The following is an 18,872-nucleotide window of genomic DNA, read 5'->3' on the forward strand; positions in this document are numbered from 1 at the left end:
TTTGCAAAATATGGGGCAACGATAGACTATAAGGGTAAAACAGTCCACTTTAAAATAGAAGGCGGAGAGCAGTTCACCTTCAAAGGAGAAGCTTCCTAAACTCGCATACCAATAGTCTCAGCTCTCAAAGCTCAATGGTTAATCAATAGTAGTTGCCAGGCGTTTCTAGCCAGTGTGGTTGACAAAACATGAGAGACACAACTCGAACAATGGGATGTACCTATTGTATGCAAATTTTCAGAGGTGTTTCCAAAAGATCTACCGGGATTACCTCCGAATAGAGAAATCGAGTTTGAAATAGAATTGGCACCTGAGACAGCACGAATTTCAAAAGCTCCCTATAGAATGGCACCTATCAAGTTAAAGGAGTTAAAGAGCAACTGCAGGAGCTATTAGACAAGGGTTTCATCCAACCAAGCTATTCGCCTTGGGGAGCACCAGTGCTTTTTGTCAAAAAGAAGGACGGGAGTATGAGGATGTGCATCGACTATCAAGAACACTTTTTGATCAACTACAATGGTCTATGGTATTTTCGAAGATAGATTTGTGGTCAGGGTATAATCAGCTAAAAGTATGAGAAGAAGATATCCCAAAGACGGCTTTTCAGACTAGATATGGACACTACGAATTTCTAGTAATGTCTTTTGGATTAATGAACGCACCTGCCACGTTCATGGATCTTATGAATGGAGTATTTAAGGACTACCTGGATAAGTTCGTTGTGGTGTTTATAGATGACATATTTATTTACTCATAGACGAAAGACGAGCATGAAGAGGACCTGTGACTGACGTTGGGACGACTCAAAATTCATCAATTATACGCTAAGTTTAAGAAATGTGAATTCTAGTTAGAGAAGGTGGCGTTTCTAGGACACATTGTGTCTAAAAATGGCGTGGAAGTAGATCCAACCAAGATCGAAGCAGTGAAGGGCTGGCCCAAACCCAAGAGTGCCACGAAGGTGAGAAGTTTTATGGGATTGGCAGGATACTATTGGCAATTTGCTGAAGGGTTCTCCAAAATAGCTACACCCTTAACAAATTTGACATGGAAGCAATAGAAATTTGTATGGACAAAGAAGTGCAGAGAAAGCTTCCAAATGTTAAAGGACAAGCTTATATCAGCCCCAGTTCTATGCGTCCCAAACGATAAGGGTAAGTTTGTAGTATATTGCGACGCATCGAAGCAGGGACTTGGATGCATTTTGATGCAAGACGAAAAAGTGGTCGCATATGCCTTGAGATAGCTAAAGGAGTACGAGCAGTGGTACCCAACCCATGACTTAGAATTGGCAGTGGTGGTTTTGCTCTAAATATTTGGAGGCACTATCTGTACGGAGAAAAGCGCAAAATCTATACGGACCACAAAAGTCTAAAGTACTTCTTTATGCAAAAGGAGCTCAATATGAGGCAACAGAGGTGGTTGGAGTTAGTAAAGGATTATGATTGTGAGATCTTGTATCATTTAGGATAGGCTAATGTCGTGGCAGATGCACTTAGTAGGCGTAGTTATGGAAGCTTATCAACACTTAAGGGGATAGCTCAACACTTACAAGTTGATATTAAGAGGTCCGAAATTGAACTAATATCTGGACAACTAGCTGACCTCACAATCAAGTCAACCTTAATTGAGGAAATAAAGGAGAAACAACAAGAGGACAAGTTTCTTCTTAAGATGAAGGCGTCATTACAAAGCTCAGAGAATGCTGATTTTTCCTTGACAAAAGAAGGCATGCTACGATATAGAAACCGAGTATGTGTGCCCAAAAATGGTGAATTAAGAGAAAGTATTATGAAGGAAGCGCACACTAGTCCATATTAACTTCACCTGAGATCAACCAAGATGTACAACGATGTCAAGACAATGTACTGGTGGTCAGGGATGAAGAAAGACATAGCAGGATTTGTAGCAAAATGTCTTACATGTCAACAAGTTAAGGTCGAACATCAAAGACTCGCTGGAACTTTGCAACCATTAGAGATTCCAGAATGGAAAAGGGAAGATATAGCGATGGACTTCGTGACGGGATTACGAAGGACCACCAAGTAGCATGACTCTATTTGGGTGATAGTAGACAGACTCACAAAATCTGCTCACTTCTTGCTGGTAAGAACAGTTTATAACGCTGAGTATTACGCAGAGCTTTACGTGGCGGAGATAGTGAGATTACATGGAGTTCCAAAGATGATAGTCTCTGATAGAGGATTTGTTTTCACATCAAAGTTCTGGGAAGGTCTTTCACCCTCAAATCGATGGTCAGTTAGAACGTACCATACAAATATTAGAAGATATGCTGATGGCATGTGCTTTAGATTTCCCAGGATCATGGAGCAAGTATCTTCCATTGATAGAATTCTCTTACAACAACAGTTATCAGACAACGATAGGCATGGCGCCTTATGAAATGCTATATGGACAGAAATGCCAATCGCCACTTCATTGGGATGTTGGTGAAAGACGATATTTAGGACAAGAGGATGTAAGAGAAGCAACTCAGGTAGTAGAAAAGATAAGACAATGAATGATTGCTGCTTAAAGTTGACAAAAGAGCTATGTCGATGCTAAAAGATGAAATGTTGAGTTTTCAGTAGGCAATCAAGTCTTTCTCAAAGTTTCTCCGATGAAGGGGATTATGCGTTTCGTAAAGAAAGGAAAGTTAAGCCCGTGGTTTATAGGTCCTTTTGAGATATTGGACAAAGTACGACATGTAGCATATCGATTGGCTTTACCACCATCATTAGCTAAAACGCATAATGTTTTTCATGTATCGTTGTGGAAAAAATATCATATCCATCCCATGTGCTCGATTACAAGGCTCTGGAGTTAAAACAAGATTTCAGTTATGAAGAACAGCCACTACTCATTCTAGAACGAGGAACTAAGGAGTTAAGGTCCAAAAGTGTCCCTATGGTTGAAATCTTGTGGAGGAATAGCACTGAAAGAGTGGCCACATGGGAATTGGAGGAATATATAAGGGAGCGGTATCCCGAGATGTTTGGTAAGTAAATTTCAAGGACGAGAATTGTGGCGTCTCGGAATTTTACTTAGCTAGATAGTAGTAGCAGGAATAGCAGCACCGGTAGCAGTAGCAGCACCAGCAGCAGTAGAGTTGTAGGAGTAGTAGTAGTAGTAGTAGTAGTAGTAGTAGTAGTAGTAGTAGTAGTAGTAGTAGTAGTAGTAGTAGTAGTAGTAGTAGTAGTAGTAGTAGTAGTAGTAGTAGCTGTAGAATTTTAGTTTTCGTGGATATAGGTCAAAGTTAGAATTTAGTTGGAAACTCGTAGTAGTAGTAGTAGTTGTAGTAGTAGTAGTAGTAGTAGTAGTAGTAGTAGTAGAAATAGTTATGAATTTTATAAGTTTAACATATGGTTTAGACATATTAATATTAACATAAGGTTTGATTAATATAGCTGGTCCTAAGAATATTATTCATTATAACCTAAGTTTTAGATAGAATAATTAAGAACGTGACACTTGTCGCGTGTATGTTTATTAAGGAATTACATATTTTAGATGAGTAAACTTATTAAAGGATAGATCAGAAGGTCTAGAACCTTCTCTCATCTGTTAGGATTACATTTTACTCAGTCAAAGTGGTTTAAAAAAATTCAAGTGTGCTTAAAACGTGCAAAAACGTGTTTAAAAATATTAGTGTATGCCGATATATCGCAGCTATAGGGGCCAACATATCGCCTATGTTGATACGGAAAACACGTTGACTTTGCACGAAAAAAACCACAGACCCTCAAGGCATAGGTAGGGGCAATATATCGCCTACCCTAGGTGATATATCGACTCCAGTAGTCATTTTTGAATTTTTGTAGAATTCTGAACTAGAAACAACCCTCAACCACTTTGACTCGTTCCTAAACGTCTTTGACTGAGTTTTGGGCATCTGTTGAATAAATAATTCAAATTTATTCAATTTTAATCATTTATTTATTCATTTTAAAATGCGCTAGTTTCACTCCTTGAACTCTATAAATAGGACCCTTCACTCAACCATTCTATTCATCATTCAAGCGCAGTTCAGAGCCTCCAAGCTGCTATGTTCATTTTAGAGAGAAACACTATGGTTTTGGGGTTAAATCTTTCAAATCTAATGTTTTTCTAAACACTTGGGAAGTAAGTTTTTGTGTGATTTCGGTGTTCGAGGCATAGATCGAGGTTTTAAGCTATCTAAGGTATTCATTATCTTTAGGTTTAGTCCATTTCCATTAGTCTTATTCTTTTCTTTTATTTGAAATCCTAACTTGTGATAGTGACTTTTGTTTAGGTGTTCAATTTCTTTGAAACATAAAATTTTCTATAAGTTTCTATCTTGATGGTTTAGATCTTTTTTTCATCTTATTTTTCTTTAGGAAACTTATGGTTTCTTTATGTTTGGTTTTAGGAGTTTCAATCCCGCTCTTGTCACCAATATTCCTGTTTTTGGTAAGGAAAATGAGGTAGTTTAGCTTATGATCTAGTTTATGCTGTGTATGACCTAACATTTCAGATACAATAAAAGGGGTAAGTGTATCTAGACCTAAGGTGTCCAATGATGTATAATAGACTATGTTCGATAGGCTCGGTTGCCAAAACTTTATGACGAACCTAAGTGAAGTCCGATGTATGACAGACTTATGTCTGGGGCTTAAATGCCACCCCTGTATAAACACTTATCTTTTTATTATATCTAACTTATTATTATGACCTATGACATATTTTTATGATTATGACTTATGACTTAGGACCTATGATTTATTATCTATGACTTATGATTTATGACTATGACTTAGATTATGATTTATGATATGATTAGGTTATGATATGACCTAGGGTTTATGGTATGACTTTGGTGAAATGTAGTATATGTTGATTAAATGATTATATGACTAACTCTTGTTTGTATTTTCCTTAATGGGCTTTGAAGCTCACTCCTTATGATGTTGTTGTGCAGAAAATAGATGATAGAAAGGTCGGTGGTGAGTGGGGACCTAAGAGCTTTGTGATGTACTCGTAGGGACCATATAGTCGAGGAAGATCCAACGAGTCTATTTGTATTAAAGCATGTTATTCTAAAGTTTTATTTAAATTTTGCTCATTTTTATGTTAAAGACAATTATTTTATTTTTGTAAAACCATGGATCCATGTAATTGTTTTCAAGTTTTTATTCAATAAAAGAGCAATATTTATGAATTATGATCCAACGTTCTGTTCTCAGTAATCTATGAGAAATTAGGGCATTACACAACTGTTACGTCATGTTTTCCAAAATCCCGAAATGTATGGTTGGCTCCTTAAATGGGATGTAGATTTGGGCCAATTCGAAATCATGTATCAGCCCAGGTCAGCCATTAAGGAGTAAGCTTTGGCAGACTTTATTGCTGAATGTATCGGAACTCCTAAGAGTCCCAACCAATAGGAAAATTTTGATGTGTCTGGGAAAAAAGAAAATATTCCTATTTGGCAACTTTTTGTAGATAGGTCCTCGAATGACCATCATTCAGGGGAAGTTCTTATAATAATAACGCCTGAGCAACATAGGAACCATTTTGCGTTAAGGTTTGGATTCAATGCCTCTAATTATGATGCAGAATATGAAGCTATACTTGCGGGGTTGCGACTGTCACGGGATGTTCATGCACGGTCAATCGAAATAAACAATGACTCCTAACTTGTTGTCTACCTAACTTTGGGGGAATATCAGGCTAGAGGTTTGCACATTATCGCCTATTTGAATAAAGCCAAGGATCTGCTAGCACAATTCGAAACGTACTCCCTCAAAAAAGTACCACACGAGCAAAATTCCAATGCAGATGCTTTAGCTAAACTGGCTAGCGCAAAAGATGATGACCTTTTAAACATAGTACCAGTCGAATACTTTACTAATCCAAGTGTCATTGAGCACGAAGCATTGCCCATTACAATCACTAACAATTGGATGTCATCCATCATTGCATATCTCGAACAAGGCACTTTAATAGACAACCAAAATGATGAAAAGATGATGTTTAGACAAGCTTCCTTGAACATAATAATGAATGGATTGTTGTACAAGAGAGGGTATTCTTTACCGCTATTAAGATGGGTAGAGCCAGACTAGTCAAAACACTTGTTGGCTGAAGTGCATGTAGGATTTTGCGGAGACCACATTGGGGGCAATGTCTTTCTTAAAAGACTTTGCGAGGATTCCATGGAGTATGTGAAAAGATGTCATAAATTTCAGAGGTTTTCTAAGGTACCCCGTGCACCACCTTGAAACATATGCAAATTTTGTGCCCTTTTGCTGTATGGGGAATTTATTTGATTGGGAGGTTACCCAAAGGAAAGGGAGGAGTACAATTCGCAGTAGTTGCAGTATATTATTTCACCAAGTGGACCGAAGCTGAACCACTAGCAACAATCACATCCAAGAAAGTGTTAGACTTTGTAGTAAAGAACATTATATGTCTTTATGGCCTACCATAGAAGATAGTGTCAGACAACGGTACTCAGTTCGATAGTGACTTGTTTATAGATTTTCCCGCTAGACATGGCATAGGAAAAATTTTCTCCTTGGTTGCTCACCCACAAGAAAATGGGCAAGTTGAAGCAGTCAAAAAAACACTGAAGGACACTCTAAAGAAGCGCCTTGAATTGGCTTAAGGTTCCTAGGCAGAAGAATACCAGAAGTCCTTTGGTCGTACAGAACTATTGCCCGAACAATGACTGGTCATACTCCTTTTTCCTTAGCTTATGAATATGAAGCCATGTTTCCGGTTAAGATTGACCCCCCATCCCATCGAAAGAGTACACATGAGCAGGAAGAGAACAACCAATTGCTAACGGAGTCTTTAAATTTTATCAATGAGAAACGAGAAAAGGGAAGTTTGAGAGTTGCTGCTAATCAAGAAAATGTGGCTTGCTACTTTAATTCAAGAGTAAAAAATCAGATGTTCCAAGTTGGTGATTTGTTCATTAGAAAGGTGTTCATTAATGACCCATCAACTAGAGTGCTAGAACCAAACTCGGAAGGACCATACCAGATCAAGCAAGTTTTGCATCCCTATACTTACTAACTATATCGGATGAATGTAGAGCTGATTAAGAACTACTAAAATGGCAAGCATCTGAGGAAATATTATCAGTCAATAGCGCTTACAAAATGGTAGCGTAGTTTCAAGTATTCAACATGTTATTTAAGCATGTTAATGGGTTACGACTCATTTTTAGACAAGTTTTGTCATTTCTTATTACAACTAGTAATAAAAAAGATCATGTGCAACGTGGCCGATTCTTGATACTAATTTTGCATGTGTATACATTATTTTTATATTTGAACAATGTTCAACTAGTCAGTAAAGTGGAGAAGTGTTCAACTAGCTAGTATATTCTAGCAGAATTCCACCCGTTAGTCAAACTGGGCAGTGATCAACTGGTTGGTATATTTTAAATAGTATTCAATTGCTCAGATTATTTTCTATATATTTTATGTGTTTCACGAGTAATTCATTGCTTGAATATATTCGATCAAGTAGAACAGACCAAGGATCTTTCAACCCTCGATCACTTGGGGGGAACATACGGTATATTGATACATAATTTAACACATGTAATAAGAGCATGAGTTAAAATATTTGTTTTTCGGCTGACTAGTAAATTTTTGAAGTCGAAAAGCCTATTAAGCTAACTTGTTTAACAAAGCTTGAGTATCTTTGAATTTTTCTGCCTATGAAAAATTTGAAGCTTGAAATAAATATTTGTGTGAATACAATTATTATTCTCATAAAATGTTAGAGAAATAAGAGTCTGAGGAAGTATACTTAGTATAACCTTGTGAAATGACTATAATTTCTAAGTTAAAAATAACCAAGTACTTATGTGAAAACATTATAAGGCATAATCTAGAGTAACTTTACTATTTCCAAAAAATGTTTATAAAGTTTTTATTCTAGAAAGACTTAGAATGTTTTATGTTAAAAAAGTAAAGTAAAGTTTTAATGCCAATAGCTCGGCCGTACGAGCAAAATATAAGAGCTACCGAGCAACAAGTCTCTTTACAAAATTCTAAAACAGAAGGTTACATTACTGGTCGGGTACATTAGTAGTTGGCTGGTCAACTCTGTCTTCAACACCTAAAACCTCTTCTGGTAAGAAATGACAGAGAAGGAGAAGAAGGCACAACACCAGTAGGAAGAGCAGCCTCCTCGGCGGCCTTAGCCTCGGACTTAGCGAGCTCTGCAATGGCCTTTTCCTCGCACTTGGCGAGCTCCTTGGCCTTTGCCTCCTCAGAAAGAAAGTCAAGATTATGAGCCTTGTTCAACTTTAATATCTGATAGAAGCAGTTGAAGCAGATTTTTTCATAACATTCCAGATAAACATCTTTGTCTTTTTTTTCAACTCTTCATTTTCTTGATTCTTCTTCTCCAACTGATCAGTTAAAGTCTTGATGACTTGGGAATTTTTTCTATTCTCATCATCCAAGTGCTTCAAATATTTATCAGGGTCGGCAACTATCTTCTGCGCCCGCTCAACTTTTTCTCAGAGATCTTTTTCATACTTGACCAAGCCTTCATTCGCTTCCAGAGCCTGCATCAGCTGATCATTCAACACCCTTACCAACTCCTTATAATCCACTACTCAACGTTGAGCATGACTGATTGTGATAAGTCCGTGAAAGTAAAAAATAAAAGAGGATAGTTAGTATGAGGCCAATCAGTTGGAAATTACACATGGATATGGTAAAATAATTAAGGTCTCTGTTGAGGACAACATCAACATTATGTAGAGGAAGATTGTCAAAGGTACGAGTCATCCTCTAATAGTTAAGTTTCTGGTTTAGAAGCTCCCTACCATACTCGCCAGCAAGTCAAAGAGGTTCATATAGGCCCTCAATACCTGTTTCTGGTCGGATAGTTTTCTTTGGAGCAGGAGGTGGAACACCTTGAGGAGTTGAGTGAGCTAAGTTTCCATCCTGTTAAGATGATCTTGAATTGTTGGTCGGGACAATCTCAGTGAATTTTCTCAGAGAGCTTACACTGCTTCCCTCCCCAGCTTTCCCTTTCTGGGTAGAATGAGTGTTATATTGCTTGAATGTGTCTGAATCTGACAAAACATGAGAGACACAACTCGAACAATGGGATGTACCTATTGTATGCAAATTTTCAGAGGTGTTTCCAAAAGATCTACCGGGATTACCTCCGAATAGAGAAATCGAGTTTGAAATAGAATTGGCACCTGAGACAGCACGAATTTCAAAAGCTCCCTATAGAATGGCACCTATCAAGTTAAAGGAGTTAAAGAGCAACTGCAGGAGCTATTAGACAAGGGTTTCATCCAACCAAGCTATTCGCCTTGGGGAGCACCAGTGCTTTTTGTCAAAAAGAAGGACGGGAGTATGAGGATGTGCATCGACTATCAAGAACACTTTTTGATCAACTACAATGGTCTATGGTATTTTCGAAGACAGATTTGTGGTCAGGGTATAATCAGCTAAAAGTATGAGAAGAAGATATCCCAAAGACGGCTTTTCAGACTAGATATGGACACTACGAATTTCTAGTAATGTCTTTTGGATTAATGAACGCACCTGCCACGTTCATGGATCTTATGAATGGAGTATTTAAGGACTACATGGATAAGTTCGTTGTGGTGTTTATAGATGACATATTTATTTACTCATAGACGAAAGACGAGCATGAAGAGGACCTGTGACTGACGTTGGGACGACTCAAAATTCATCAATTATACGCTAAGTTTAAGAAATGTGAATTCTAGTTAGAGAAGGTGGCGTTTCTAGGACACATTGTGTCTAAAAATGGCGTGGAAGTAGATCCAACCAAGATCGAAGCAGTGAAGGGCTGGCCCAAACCCAAGAGTGCCACGAAGGTGAGAAGTTTTATGGGATTGGCAGGATACTATTGGCAATTTGCTGAAGGGTTCTCCAAAATAGCTACACCCTTAACAAATTTGACATGGAAGCAATAGAAATTTGTATGGACAAAGAAGTGCAGAGAAAGCTTCCAAATGTTAAAGGACAAGCTTATATCAGCCCCAGTTCTATGCGTCCCAAACGATAAGGGTAAGTTTGTAGTATATTGCGACGCATCGAAGCAGGGACTTGGATGCATTTTGATGCAAGACGAAAAAGTGGTCGCATATGCCTTGAGATAGCTAAAGGAGTACGAGCAGTGGTACCCAACCCATGACTTAGAATTGGCAGTGGTGGTTTTGCTCTAAATATTTGGAGGCACTATCTGTACGGAGAAAAGCGCAAAATCTATACGGACCACAAAAGTCTAAAGTACTTCTTTATGCAAAAGGAGCTCAATATGAGGCAACAGAGGTGGTTGGAGTTAGTAAAGGATTATGATTGTGAGATCTTGTATCATTTAGGATAGGCTAATGTCGTGGCAGATGCACTTAGTAGGCGTAGTTATGGAAGCTTATCAACACTTAAGGGGATAGCTCAACACTTACAAGTTGATATTAAGAGGTCCGAAATTGAACTAATATCTGGACAACTAGCTGACCTCACAATCAAGTCAACCTTAATTGAGGAAATAAAGGAGAAACAACAAGAGGACAAGTTTCTTCTTAAGATGAAGGCGTCATTACAAAGCTCAGAGAATGCTGATTTTTCCTTGACAAAAGAAGGCATGCTACGATATAGAAACCGAGTATGTGTGCCCAAAAATGGTGAATTAAGAGAAAGTATTATGAAGGAAGCGCACACTAGTCCATATTAACTTCACCTGAGATCAACCAAGATGTACAACGATGTCAAGACAATGTACTGGTGGTCAGGGATGAAGAAAGACATAGCAGGATTTGTAGCAAAATGTCTTACATGTCAACAAATTAAGGTCGAACATCAAAGACTCGCTGGAACTTTGCAACCATTAGAGATTCCAGAATGGAAAAGGGAAGATATAGCGATGGACTTCGTGACGGGATTACGAAGGACCACCAAGTAGCATGACTCTATTTGGGTGATAGTAGACAGACTCACAAAATCTGCTCACTTCTTGCTGGTAAGAACAGTTTATAACGCTGAGTATTACGCAGAGCTTTACGTGGCGGAGATAGTGAGATTACATGGAGTTCCAAAGATGATAGTCTCTGATAGAGGATTTGTTTTCACATCAAAGTTCTGGGAAGGTCTTTCACCCTCAAATCGATGGTCAGTTAGAACGTACCATACAAATATTAGAAGATATGCTGATGGCATGTGCTTTAGATTTCCCAGGATCATGGAGCAAGTATCTTCCATTGATAGAATTCTCTTACAACAACAGTTATCAGACAACGATAGGCATGGCGCCTTATGAAATGCTATATGGACAGAAATGCCAATCGCCACTTCATTGGGATGTTGGTGAAAGACGATATTTAGGACAAGAGGATGTAAGAGAAGCAACTCAGGTAGTAGAAAAGATAAGACAATGAATGATTGCTGCTTAAAGTTGACAAAAGAGCTATGTCGATGCTAAAAGATGAAATGTTGAGTTTTCAGTAGGCAATCAAGTCTTTCTCAAAGTTTCTCCGATGAAGGGGATTATGCGTTTCGTAAAGAAAGGAAAGTTAAGCCCGTGGTTTATAGGTCCTTTTGAGATATTGGACAAAGTACGACATGTAGCATATCGATTGGCTTTACCACCATCATTAGCTAAAACGCATAATGTTTTTCATGTATCGTTGTGGAAAAAATATCATATCCATCCCATGTGCTCGATTACAAGGCTCTGGAGTTAAAACAAGATTTCAGTTATGAAGAACAGCCACTACTCATTCTAGAACGAGGAACTAAGGAGTTAAGGTCCAAAAGTGTCCCTATGGTTGAAATCTTGTGGAGGAATAGCACTGAAAGAGTGGCCACATGGGAATTGGAGGAATATATAAGGGAGCGGTATCCCGAGATGTTTGGTAAGTAAATTTCAAGGACGAGAATTGTGGCGTCTCGGAATTTTACTTAGCTAGATAGTAGTAGCAGGAATAGCAGCACCGGTAGCAGTAGCAGCACCAGCAGCAGTAGAGTTGTAGGAGTAGTAGTAGTAGTAGTAGTAGTAGTAGTAGTAGTAGTAGTAGTAGTAGTAGTAGTAGTAGTAGTAGTAGTAGTAGTAGTAGTAGTAGTAGTAGTAGTAGTAGTAGTAGCTGTAGAATTTTAGTTTTCGTGGATATAGGTCAAAGTTAGAATTTAGTTGGAAACTCGTAGTAGTAGTAGTAGTTGTAGTAGTAGTAGTAGTAGTAGTAGTAGTAGTAGTAGAAATAGTTATGAATTTTATAAGTTTAACATATGGTTTAGACATATTAATATTAACATAAGGTTTGATTAATATAGCTGGTCCTAAGAATATTATTCATTATAACCTAAGTTTTAGATAGAATAATTAAGAACGTGACACTTGTCGCGTGTATGTTTATTAAGGAATTACATATTTTAGATGAGTAAACTTATTAAAGGATAGATCAGAAGGTCTAGAACCTTCTCTCATCTGTTAGGATTACATTTTACTCAGTCAAAGTGGTTTAAAAAAATTCAAGTGTGCTTAAAACGTGCAAAAACGTGTTTAAAAATATTAGTGTATGCCGATATATCGCAGCTATAGGGGCCAACATATCGCCTATGTTGATACGGAAAACACGTTGACTTTGCACGAAAAAAACCACAGACCCTCAAGGCATAGGTAGGGGCAATATATCGCCTACCCTAGGTGATATATCGACTCCAGTAGTCATTTTTGAATTTTTGTAGAATTCTGAACTAGAAACAACCCTCAACCACTTTGACTCGTTCCTAAACGTCTTTGACTGAGTTTTGGGCATCTGTTGAATAAATAATTCAAATTTATTCAATTTTAATCATTTATTTATTCATTTTAAAATGCGCTAGTTTCACTCCTTGAACTCTATAAATAGGACCCTTCACTCAACCATTCTATTCATCATTCAAGCGCAGTTCAGAGCCTCCAAGCTGCTATGTTCATTTTAGAGAGAAACACTATGGTTTTGGGGTTAAATCTTTCAAATCTAATGTTTTTCTAAACACTTGGGAAGTAAGTTTTTGTGTGATTTCGGTGTTCGAGGCATAGATCGAGGTTTTAAGCTATCTAAGGTATTCATTATCTTTAGGTTTAGTCCATTTCCATTAGTCTTATTCTTTTCTTTTATTTGAAATCCTAACTTGTGATAGTGACTTTTGTTTAGGTGTTCAATTTCTTTGAAACATAAAATTTTCTATAAGTTTCTATCTTGATGGTTTAGATCTTTTTTTCATCTTATTTTTCTTTAGGAAACTTATGGTTTCTTTATGTTTGGTTTTAGGAGTTTCAATCCCGCTCTTGTCACCAATATTCCTGTTTTTGGTAAGGAAAATGAGGTAGTTTAGCTTATGATCTAGTTTATGCTGTGTATGACCTAACATTTCAGATACAATAAAAGGGGTAAGTGTATCTAGACCTAAGGTGTCCAATGATGTATAATAGACTATGTTCGATAGGCTCGGTTGCCAAAACTTTATGACGAACCTAAGTGAAGTCCGATGTATGACAGACTTATGTCTGGGGCTTAAATGCCACCCCTGTATAAACACTTATCTTTTTATTATATCTAACTTATTATTATGACCTATGACATATTTTTATGATTATGACTTATGACTTAGGACCTATGATTTATTATCTATGACTTATGATTTATGACTATGACTTAGATTATGATTTATGATATGATTAGGTTATGATATGACCTAGGGTTTATGGTATGACTTTGGTGAAATGTAGTATATGTTGATTAAATGATTATATGACTAACTCTTGTTTGTATTTTCCTTAATGGGCTTTGAAGCTCACTCCTTATGATGTTGTTGTGCAGAAAATAGATGATAGAAAGGTCGGTGGTGAGTGGGGACCTAAGAGCTTTGTGATGTACTCGTAGGGACCATATAGTCGAGGAAGATCCAACGAGTCTATTTGTATTAAAGCATGTTATTCTAAAGTTTTATTTAAATTTTGCTCATTTTTATGTTAAAGACAATTATTTTATTTTTGTAAAACCATGGATCCATGTAATTGTTTTCAAGTTTTTATTCAATAAAAGAGCAATATTTATGAATTATGATCCAACGTTCTGTTCTCAGTAATCTATGAGAAATTAGGGCATTACACAACTGTTACGTCATGTTTTCCAAAATCCCGAAATGTATGGTTGGCTCCTTAAATGGGATGTAGATTTGGGCCAATTCGAAATCATGTATCAGCCCAGGTCAGCCATTAAGGAGTAAGCTTTGGCAGACTTTATTGCTGAATGTATCGGAACTCCTAAGAGTCCCAACCAACAGGAAAATTTTGATGTGTCTGGGAAAAAAGAAAATATTCCTATTTGGCAACTTTTTGTAGATAGGTCCTCGAATGACCATCATTCAGGGGAAGTTCTTATAATAATAACGCCTGAGCAACATAGGAACCATTTTGCGTTAAGGTTTGGATTCAATGCCTCTAATTATGATGCAGAATATGAAGCTATACTTGCGGGGTTGCGACTGTCACGGGATGTTCATGCACGGTCAATCGAAATAAACAATGACTCCTAACTTGTTGTCTACCTAACTTTGGGGGAATATCAGGCTAGAGGTTTGCACATTATCGCCTATTTGAATAAAGCCAAGGATCTGCTAGCACAATTCGAAACGTACTCCCTCAAAAAAGTACCACACGAGCAAAATTCCAATGCAGATGCTTTAGCTAAACTGGCTAGCGCAAAAGATGATGACCTTTTAAACATAGTACCAGTCGAATACTTTACTAATCCAAGTGTCATTGAGCACGAAGCATTGCCCATTACAATCACTAACAATTGGATGTCATCCATCATTGCATATCTCGAACAAGGCACTTTAATAGACAACCAAAATGATGAAAAGATGATGTTTAGACAAGCTTCCTTGAACATAATAATGAATGGATTGTTGTACAAGAGAGGGTATTCTTTACCGCTATTAAGATGGGTAGAGCCAGACTAGTCAAAACACTTGTTGGCTGAAGTGCATGTAGGATTTTGCGGAGACCACATTGGGGGCAATGTCTTTCTTAAAAGACTTTGCGAGGATTCCATGGAGTATGTGAAAAGATGTCATAAATTTCAGAGGTTTTCTAAGGTACCCCGTGCACCACCTTGAAACATATGCAAATTTTGTGCCCTTTTGCTGTATGGGGAATTTATTTGATTGGGAGGTTACCCAAAGGAAAGGGAGGAGTACAATTCGCAGTAGTTGCAGTATATTATTTCACCAAGTGGACCGAAGCTGAACCACTAGCAACAATCACATCCAAGAAAGTGTTAGACTTTGTAGTAAAGAACATTATATGTCTTTATGGCCTACCATAGAAGATAGTGTCAGACAACGGTACTCAGTTCGATAGTGACTTGTTTATAGATTTTCCCGCTAGACATGGCATAGGAAAAATTTTCTCCTTGGTTGCTCACCCACAAGAAAATGGGCAAGTTGAAGCAGTCAAAAAAACACTGAAGGACACTCTAAAGAAGCGCCTTGAATTGGCTTAAGGTTCCTAGGCAGAAGAATACCAGAAGTCCTTTGGTCGTACAGAACTATTGCCCGAACAATGACTGGTCATACTCCTTTTTCCTTAGCTTATGAATATGAAGCCATGTTTCCGGTTAAGATTGACCCCCCATCCCATCGAAAGAGTACACATGAGCAGGAAGAGAACAACCAATTGCTAACGGAGTCTTTAAATTTTATCAATGAGAAACGAGAAAAGGGAAGTTTGAGAGTTGCTGCTAATCAAGAAAATGTGGCTTGCTACTTTAATTCAAGAGTAAAAAATCAGATGTTCCAAGTTGGTGATTTGTTCATTAGAAAGGTGTTCATTAATGACCCATCAACTAGAGTGCTAGAACCAAACTCGGAAGGACCATACCAGATCAAGCAAGTTTTGCATCCCTATACTTACTAACTATATCGGATGAATGTAGAGCTGATTAAGAACTACTAAAATGGCAAGCATCTGAGGAAATATTATCAGTCAATAGCGCTTACAAAATGGTAGCGTAGTTTCAAGTATTCAACATGTTATTTAAGCATGTTAATGGGTTACAACTCATTTTTAGACAAGTTTTGTCATTTCTTATTACAACTAGTAATAAAAAAGATCATGTGCAACGTGGCCGATTCTTGATACTAATTTTGCATGTGTATACATTATTTTTATATTTGAACAATGTTCAACTAGTCAGTAAAGTGGAGAAGTGTTCAACTAGCTAGTATATTCTAGCAGAATTCCACCCGTTAGTCAAACTGGGCAGTGATCAACTGGTTGGTATATTTTAAATAGTATTCAATTGCTCAGATTATTTTCTATATATTTTATGTGTTTCACGAGTAATTCATTGCTTGAATATATTCGATCAAGTAGAACAGACCAAGGATCTTTCAACCCTCGATCACTTGGGGGGAACATACGGTATATTGATACATAATTTAACACATGTAATAAGAGCATGAGTTAAAATATTTGTTTTTCGGCTGACTAGTAAATTTTTGAAGTCGAAAAGCCTATTAAGCTAACTTGTTTAACAAAGCTTGAGTATCTTTGAATTTTTCTGCCTATGAAAAATTTGAAGCTTGAAATAAATATTTGTGTGAATACAATTATTATTCTCATAAAATGTTAGAGAAATAAGAGTCTGAGGAAGTATACTTAGTATAACCTTGTGAAATGACTATAATTTCTAAGTTAAAAATAACCAAGTACTTATGTGAAAACATTATAAGGCATAATCTAGAGTAACTTTACTATTTCCAAAAAATGTTTATAAAGTTTTTATTCTAGAAAGACTTAGAATGTTTTATGTTAAAAAAGTAAAGTAAAGTTTTAATGCCAATAGCTCGGCCGTACGAGCAAAATATAAGAGCTACCGAGCAACAAGTCTCTTTACAAAATTCTAAAACAGAAGGTTACATTACTGGTCGGGTACATTAGTAGTTGGCTGGTCAACTCTGTCTTCAACACCTAAAACCTCTTCTGGTAAGAAATGACAGAGAAGGAGAAGAAGGCACAACACCAGTAGGAAGAGCAGCCTCCTCGGCGGCCTTAGCCTCGGACTTAGCGAGCTCTGCAATGGCCTTTTCCTCGCACTTGGCGAGCTCCTTGGCCTTTGCCTCCTCAGAAAGAAAGTCAAGATTATGAGCCTTGTTCAACTTTAATATCTGATAGAAGCAGTTGAAGCAGATTTTTTCATAACATTCCAGATAAACATCTTTGTCTTTTTTTTCAACTCTTCATTTTCTTGATTCTTCTTCTCCAACTGATCAGTTAAAGTCTTGATGACTTGGGAATTTTTTCTATTCTCATCATCCAAGTGCTTCAAATATTTATCAGGGTCGGCAACTATCTTCTGCGCCCGCTCAACTTTTTCTCAGAGATCTTTTTCATACTTGACCAAGCCTTCATTCGCTTCCAGAGCCTGCATCAGCTGATCATTCAACACCCTTACCAACTCCTTATAATCCACTACTCAACGTTGAGCATGACTGATTGTGATAAGTCCGTGAAAGTAAAAAATAAAAGAGGATAGTTAGTATGAGGCCAATCAGTTGGAAATTACACATGGATATGGTAAAATAATTAAGGTCTCTGTTGAGGACAACATCAACATTATGTAGAGGAAGATTGTCAAAGGTACGAGTCATCCTCTAATAGTTAAGTTTCTGGTTTAGAAGCTCCCTACCATACTCGCCAGCAAGTCAAAGAGGTTCATATAGGCCCTCAATACCTGTTTCTGGTCGGATAGTTTTCTTTGGAGCAGGAGGTGGAACACCTTGAGGAGTTGAGTGAGCTAAGTTTCCATCCTGTTAAGATGATCTTGAATTGTTGGTCGGGACAATCTCAGTGAATTTTCTCAGAGAGCTTACACTGCTTCCCTCCCCAGCTTTCCCTTTCTGGGTAGAATGAGTGTTATATTGCTTGAATGTGTCTGAATCTGAAAAAAAGTAAAACAAATTACAAATTAGAAAAATAGAGAAAAAGAAGAAATACTTAAAAGTATAGAAAAAATTCTACTATGACCATAAGCCTTTATGAAATCCTCCTTATTACGGTTAATGTTTTGGATTTAGCATAGAAATGATGAACAAGCAAAGAAGAAGATGAACTATAATTCTTACTTGTATGGGAACCTGGATTGAGAATTCTGTCAAGGAAATTATCATCATCTTCCGAGGAACAACTGACTTCCCTGAGGAGTTCAATGCTTTTTCCTTTTCCATCTCGAGTAGAAAGGATTAGATGATAGGACTCCTCAGGAAGGGGTTCCTTGATAATAAGATCACTCGATCGACGTAGTTGGGAAGACGACTAAAGGGAGAACTGGTTAGTAATTACTTCTGTGCCTAGATTTGATTGGTCAATCATATTAACTTCGTCAATTGTACTCCAAACACCGACCTCATGGTCTTCTTTCAACAACCCCACCAACCTAAGGTTGTCTAAGTTAAGCAAATGTTCCACATCCTTCTTGTCCATTGCCATATTGACAAGAATCTTTGCTCGAATATGCATTTCTTTGGTCGGGATAGGTTGATAAAAAGGTCCTGCATGGGTGAAGGCTAAGTTATTAGCCTCAATATCAGAAGTAAGGAAGTACTCTATGTAATACTTCCCATGGTTTGTTTTAAAGGTGATACCATGAAGGTACTTAACCCCCTTTTTCCTATGGAAATGTTGGAAAAATCATGTGTTCTTATGGCTAGGATTGGTTCTAAAATCAAACAAATACCGCACCTCATTAGGGGTAGGTAGACTCCATTTCTGAAGATAGTAAAGTATGTACAGGGCAGACAAAGCTTGTGTCCCATTTGGAGTTATCTGGAATGGAGAGACGTTGAAATAAT

The sequence above is a fragment of the Humulus lupulus genome, chromosome 9 (assembly GCF_963169125.1).
Source record: "Humulus lupulus chromosome 9, drHumLupu1.1, whole genome shotgun sequence".
In the NCBI taxonomy this organism is placed as follows: domain Eukaryota; kingdom Viridiplantae; phylum Streptophyta; class Magnoliopsida; order Rosales; family Cannabaceae; genus Humulus; species Humulus lupulus.